The sequence below is a fragment of the Dipodomys spectabilis genome, unplaced genomic scaffold (assembly GCF_019054845.1).
Source record: "Dipodomys spectabilis isolate Male_0828 unplaced genomic scaffold, ASM1905484v1 ptg000265l, whole genome shotgun sequence".
Lineage (NCBI taxonomy): Eukaryota > Metazoa > Chordata > Mammalia > Rodentia > Heteromyidae > Dipodomys > Dipodomys spectabilis.
This window is the reverse complement of record NW_024870942.1, coordinates 1,119,907-1,125,871: the sequence shown is the minus strand read 5'-3', so window position 1 is coordinate 1,125,871 and position 5,965 is coordinate 1,119,907. Positions and strand designations below refer to the sequence as shown.

At 37.3% G+C, this 5,965-nt stretch overlaps 1 long non-coding RNA gene across 1 annotated transcript; it reads right to left on the bottom strand.

Annotated features, from left to right (window-relative positions):
- Window positions 1–1,779: 1,779 nt before the first annotated feature.
- LOC122125472 lies at window positions 1,780–5,746 on the bottom strand. The gene is made up of 3 exons (XR_006150761.1): window positions 5,499–5,746; window positions 4,767–4,868; window positions 1,780–1,834 (listed from the first exon to the last, which is right to left on the bottom strand). It is a non-coding gene; the product is annotated as an uncharacterized LOC122125472 (long non-coding RNA).
- Window positions 5,747–5,965: the final 219 nt, after the last annotated feature.

Below are 5,965 nucleotides of genomic sequence, written 5' to 3'. Positions count from 1 at the left end.
TTGCAAGCTTAGCTTGAATTGGTGATCATTCTGTATCCACCTCTTGATAGCCCAGGACTAACATGATGGTGCTAAAATAAGAAATGTAGTAAAATATTGAAAATCCATCTTTATTTAAAACCATGGGTGTTACACATCATTTATTCAGTATGTTCTAGGTGGAGTTAGATCAACTCAAAACCAACAATGCATGCAATTTTTGCTCTTTTTTGGGCTGTATTTCTGACCTTTCTTAGCCAAGTCTTCCAGATTAATTGGAAGGCAAAATGGCACATTGCCTTTATAGCTACTCTTGGTTTTCAGTCCTCCATCCAGAACTATATATTTAACTTCAAATATTCAAGGATACAATTTTTAATGATTCTAGATTTTAATAATTTTAGATTTGACCTATGAATCTGGAGACATATTTTCTTATTGTGATAGTTTTTTCTCAACTGCAGCACCTATACTACAGTCTTGGCACCTTCTGTCTGAGAAAGTGGTATTCTTTTTCCTTGTACCCTACAGCAGGTGGATGTCAGGCAACCCCTGAGTTTTGTTGTGCACCTCTCTACAAAATTCCTCTCACTGTGTATTGTTCAATGCACAGAAATATGCAGTGGAATCCTTCAGCCGTGAAGCTGAGGTGACAAGCTTGGACGATGTTTGCCTTCTATAATATCAGTGAATAGTAACCTACTCTTGTGTTTTGTTGGCTGTAAGAGTACTAGAGAACAAGGAAAGTACTATTCTCTTTGCTGGGCTTCTAGTAGCAGAAGACTATAATTACCCACTCTCATATCATAGGTACAGTACAAGACCAAAGTCACTTTTTCTTGCTTGACATTGCTTGTTGGACCCGAGTTACCTTCTGGGTAAAAATGAACAGTGAGGGAAAAAATACAATCAGAAAGTGTAGTGGAGCTCAGTACTGGAAGCTCACGCCTGTAAATCTAGTTACTCAGAGGCTGAGACCTGAGGACTGTGGTTGTAAGCCAGCACAGACAAGCAAAAATCTAGTACAGATGTGATCCAAGTTATCATGTTCCAACCTTGAATGGAATAACTAATGGAAAATGAGAGGCCTTGAGTTAAAACTTGAGTACTGGCATGTACGCATAATCATGCACACACACATAAACACATGCACTTGTAAAAAGGAAAAAAAAAGAAAAGGGAATAAAAGAAATCAAGTTTAGGAGTAAATGATATGGATCAAAGAAATTGCACTTTTGCCTCCTGTTACCCCTTTTTCCCCCAAGGTCCCCATAATACATTTCCTCTTCCTAGTGCTCAGGGCATGCAGAAGGGCCATTTGCAATGCCCCACCCCTATCAGCCACGTAAAATCCATGACCACCTTCAGCATCTGGTGAACCACATGTGTGTTCTTCCTCTAATGTGAAATGTGTTCTATCTCTACTTTTTGGGCTCTGAGATCTGAGCTACCCTCAATGTGTTGCTGCTACAGGAAAACAGGAAACAGAGACTTCCTAGTGGAAGTGCTGCCTGAACATTTCAACCAATCCAAGTGTTTTTAGACTTAAATCACTCTTCCAATTTTTTTTTCATTTTTAAGAAGTTGTACAAAGAATATTCAATTCAACATTACATTTTATTAGTAAAATTCATCTTGATCAATGTCACTTCTTTTATAATTCTCCTTCCTTTCTCCTAACACCACCATTCTCTCAAGTTACATAGTTCTATTTTCATATATGTACATTGGAGTTAGGAGTACGTTTACCTACCTTTTTTCTCTTCATTTGTCTGCTCTTCTTCCATTTGACCTCGCCCCCCCCGCATACCACTGACAACACAAGTCCCAGCTTCCTGGTATTCTTGTTGTTAACCTGTAAGTTAATTATTCAATTATTCTAGTGTTATACCTTTGGAATTCTACCCTGTATAGACAATACTTTAGTGAATATGTGTATATGCCACTGCATATGTCTACAGACATAGTTGTAATTGAGATCTAACTTCCACATATGAGAGGAAATAAGTGTCCTTTGTCTTTCTGAATGTGATTTACTTCATTTAAAATGATTTTTCCGTTTCCATGTCCCTGCACATTAGGTAAAAAGTAACCCACTCTTAATCTTGGAGCCATTAAATGTGAATAAAGCTCAGGTCTATCTTGTTTGTCTAACATATTAGTTTTTCTTTACTGTAATTTAGAAACTAATATTAGGAACTCCGAGAAAATAAGATAATTATGGCTGCTGGTTTGGATTTTTTTTGACTGAGCTCTAATCTATTTATTATAATTTTCTCAATGTAGAAATAAAAGCCAAAGTGATGCTAACAGTGTATGCAAAATTACAGCTTCCTATGAAAAACAGATTCTATTCCACTGAATTATTGTCACTCATATGCAGATATAATTAAGTTAAATGTTCTGATATGAGAAGATTATCTTGGATTACTAGAGCCTTAGTGAAATCTTGTGGTTAGAAAGAGAGACTTGATAACAACAGAAAAAGAGATACTGGTGTTAACAAGCAGGCAGAGCTGGGAGTGATGCAGCTATAGACTGAGAAATGGCAGCAGTCTTATGGCAAGAATCTAAAGCTTAAATGTATTTTTGATCTGAGGTCCAGACTCTGTAGTTCATCAGACTCTGGATTCTGCCTCTGCACACTTGGGGTATAGAGTGTTGTATTTTTTCTTATATCATGTCCAGTCTCACCATAATAAGATCCAGAGTTAAGCCAATGAAAATTCTATCACCTCCTTTTGTAACCAAGATCTAAAGCAATAAATTACAAGCCCTGATTGCATCTCACAACTTTAATCAGTCTTGGGAGAACTAAACAAAGAGCAGACTTGCTTCTGAGGACCAGGAGCTAGTTGTGTAGTGAGTAAAATGAGAAAAACCAGGTAGGTCAAGAGAATGTGCTACATATATATATGTACACATGCATACACAATGCAATTCTATGCCACCATCAGAAGGAATGACATCACCCCATTTGTTAGGAAATGGAAAGACTTGGAAAAAATTATATTAAGTGAAGTAAGCCAGGCCCAAAGAAACATAGTATCCCTTATCTGCAATGGTATCCCTTATCTGCAATAACTAGCATATGTCTAGGACAAGTAGGAAAGGTCAAAAGCTATGTACATATGACTATATAAGATGATGTTAAGTGAAATGAACCCCAAGATAGTGACACAAGAAGTTTTATCTTTCTTGCTGTTGTTTCTAATGTACTTATAATGTACTATGTGAATTTTCGTTTCTTTGTATGTTCTTCCCCCATGGTATAACTCCTGTTTTCACTGTATTTGATTCAGGTGACTTGCATTTTGTTTTTTTTTTTTCTAATTTGGGGAGGGGAAGGGAAATAAAATGCTGAAATAAGGATACAGGATGACCCATGGTAACAGTGAGATGTACAAGACACTATGTTGAAAATGAACTTTACAACTTTGGGGAGGGAGGGAGAAGTTGGGGAGGTGTAGAGGGAAGGAACAGTAAGGGGAAAACAAAGGAGGAGGTAACAGTGCTCGAAAGGAAATGGACCTTGCTCATGTAACTATAACCCCTCTGTACAATATCTTTACAATAAAAAATATAAAAAACAGGTGAAGGTTTGGCTAGATATTTCTTCTTTGAAAACTACTATATGTGAATGACATTGATTACAAGAGTAAGTCACTTAACCAATAACTAACATACATAATTCAGCCAGAAAGAATCAACCAAATGTTCAATTATATTCATCCTTAAACAATTGTGGGAGCTCTTGAACCAAGCCTACATCTAACCAGAGGAGAAATAATTAGAGAATTAATTATTTATACAGCTTATTTATTTTCAATGATCTGTCAACAGCATTAGAAGATACACATTTTTAAGAAAATTTAGGATAATAAGTCAAAAGTTGAGGATAGGGCTGGGAAGGTGGCTCAAGGGTAGAGCGCTTGCCTTGCATGCATGAGGCCCTGGGTTCAATTCCTCTGCAACACATAATCAGGGAAAAAAAGCCAGAAGTGGCGCTGTGGCTCAAGTGGTAGAGTGCTAGTCTTGAGCTGAAGAGCTGAGGGACAGCGCCCAGGCCGAGTTCAGGCCCCATGACCGGACCCCCGCCCTCCCCAAAAAAGTTGAAGATAAAGCAGGAAATTGGTAGCAAGCTATCTGTAAATTAACTACTAGTCCAACTTCCTTTTGTTATCCACTAGTATGATACATGTTATGTAGGTACTAAACACATGCATAAAACTTTTCATATATACCAGAAATATAAGATGGTTTTCAAGGAATAAATTTAATTATCTTTGAATAAGATCAACTGAGATAGATGAATGGAAAGAAATGGTCTTTTAAAAATAAATTTTAGTATGAATTATTTGAGGCTTACAATGACGTTATTGGATAAATATGGATAGTAAATTGATTATTACATGTTTATCATTTCAGTCAGTTACTTTTTTGAGATTTGATATTAGATGTATTATAAAATACTTACTAGAGCAAAATTATAACAATATAATTTTCCTAGCTGTAAACCTTGTATTGTACATTAGATCTTTAAATTTGTTGATGTTGCATACCAACTTCGTTGTATCACTTGATCAAATGGTTCAAACAGATAATCTGGATACAGACTTCTCAGTTTTATATTTTGATGCTTTATTTATGTAACATATTTAGCATATAATAGATAATCCAATAAAGTAACCTGAAACTTTCAACAGACTCAAACTCCATGCACAAGAGAAAGGTGATATTGATATTAAAGTTTTTGTATGAAGTTTGAATAGTTATTGTAAACTCACAGAAAATGTCTGGATTCCAAGATACCATCACTCTGGTTGCCAGTGGATCATGCATGTAATACTCAGATGGCTGAGATTTGAGGATCAGGGTTCAAAGCCAGTCTGTGTAGGAAAATCCATGAGACATTGATCGGCATTTAGCTACCAAAAGAGCTGAAAATAGAACTCTTATTCATATGGTTAGCCTTCTGTACAAAAGCTCAGGGACAGTGCTCTGGCTCTAAGCTCAAGATCCAGAATTGGCATGCAAGCACACACACACACACACACACACACACACACACACACAATCATACCCAGAACTGATGTCTTATATCTGTAATCCTAGCTACTTAGGAGGCAGAGATATGATTATCATGATTTGAATGTAGCCTGGGCAGGAATGTCTGTGAGACCACTTATCTCCAGTTAACCACTAGAAAATTTGAAGTGAAGCTGCATCTCAAAATGGTAGAGCACTAGCCTTGAGCACAAAGCTCAAGCCCCACAACTGACCAAAAATAAGAACCATTATTTATTACTTTTCTAAGAAGTCATTAAGTGCAGCTTTAAGATTGCTGAAGCTAAGAACACACTTGGATTTGGCATATCTTGAGAAGAAGAGGAAGGAAGCCCTGTGTCCCATCCCCAAAAATAGCCCTATGCATTTTTCACCTCGTAGTATGTATGCTACTAATAAATAAAATAGGAAAATAATCTCTTCAGTAACAATCACTCTATTTTTGTTTTCACCTGTCAGGGTCTCCTTAGACCTAAATGTTTGTGTTTAGCTGCTACTTGTAAACAATTGTCAAATGTTATGCAAGAAGGTCTGTGGCAAAGTATGGGCTGGAGCTCCAGTCTTGGTGGCAAGTTTGAAGACAGGCTGCAGGTGCCTGGGGAGCAATGTGTTCTTGCTGCACAGAAGTAGACAGCCGAGTCCCCAGGCTGGGCATCTTTGATGTGCAGGAAGAAGTGTTTGTCCTTCTTTTTCAAAAACACAAGGAATTTGTCATTTTCAATTTTGTCCCTATTTGAATGAATGCTTATAATGAGCTGAAGACCCTGTCCTGGCTCTTGCTTGTACCAAAGAAAGTAGTCTGAACCACTGTCTGAATAAGTACAGTTGATGACACAGCTGTCTCCCTCCTGCATGCTCAGGATAGACGGACTCTGCTCCAGCTTCTCTCCTTGACTCACCCCTATGTGGAGAAAAAAAA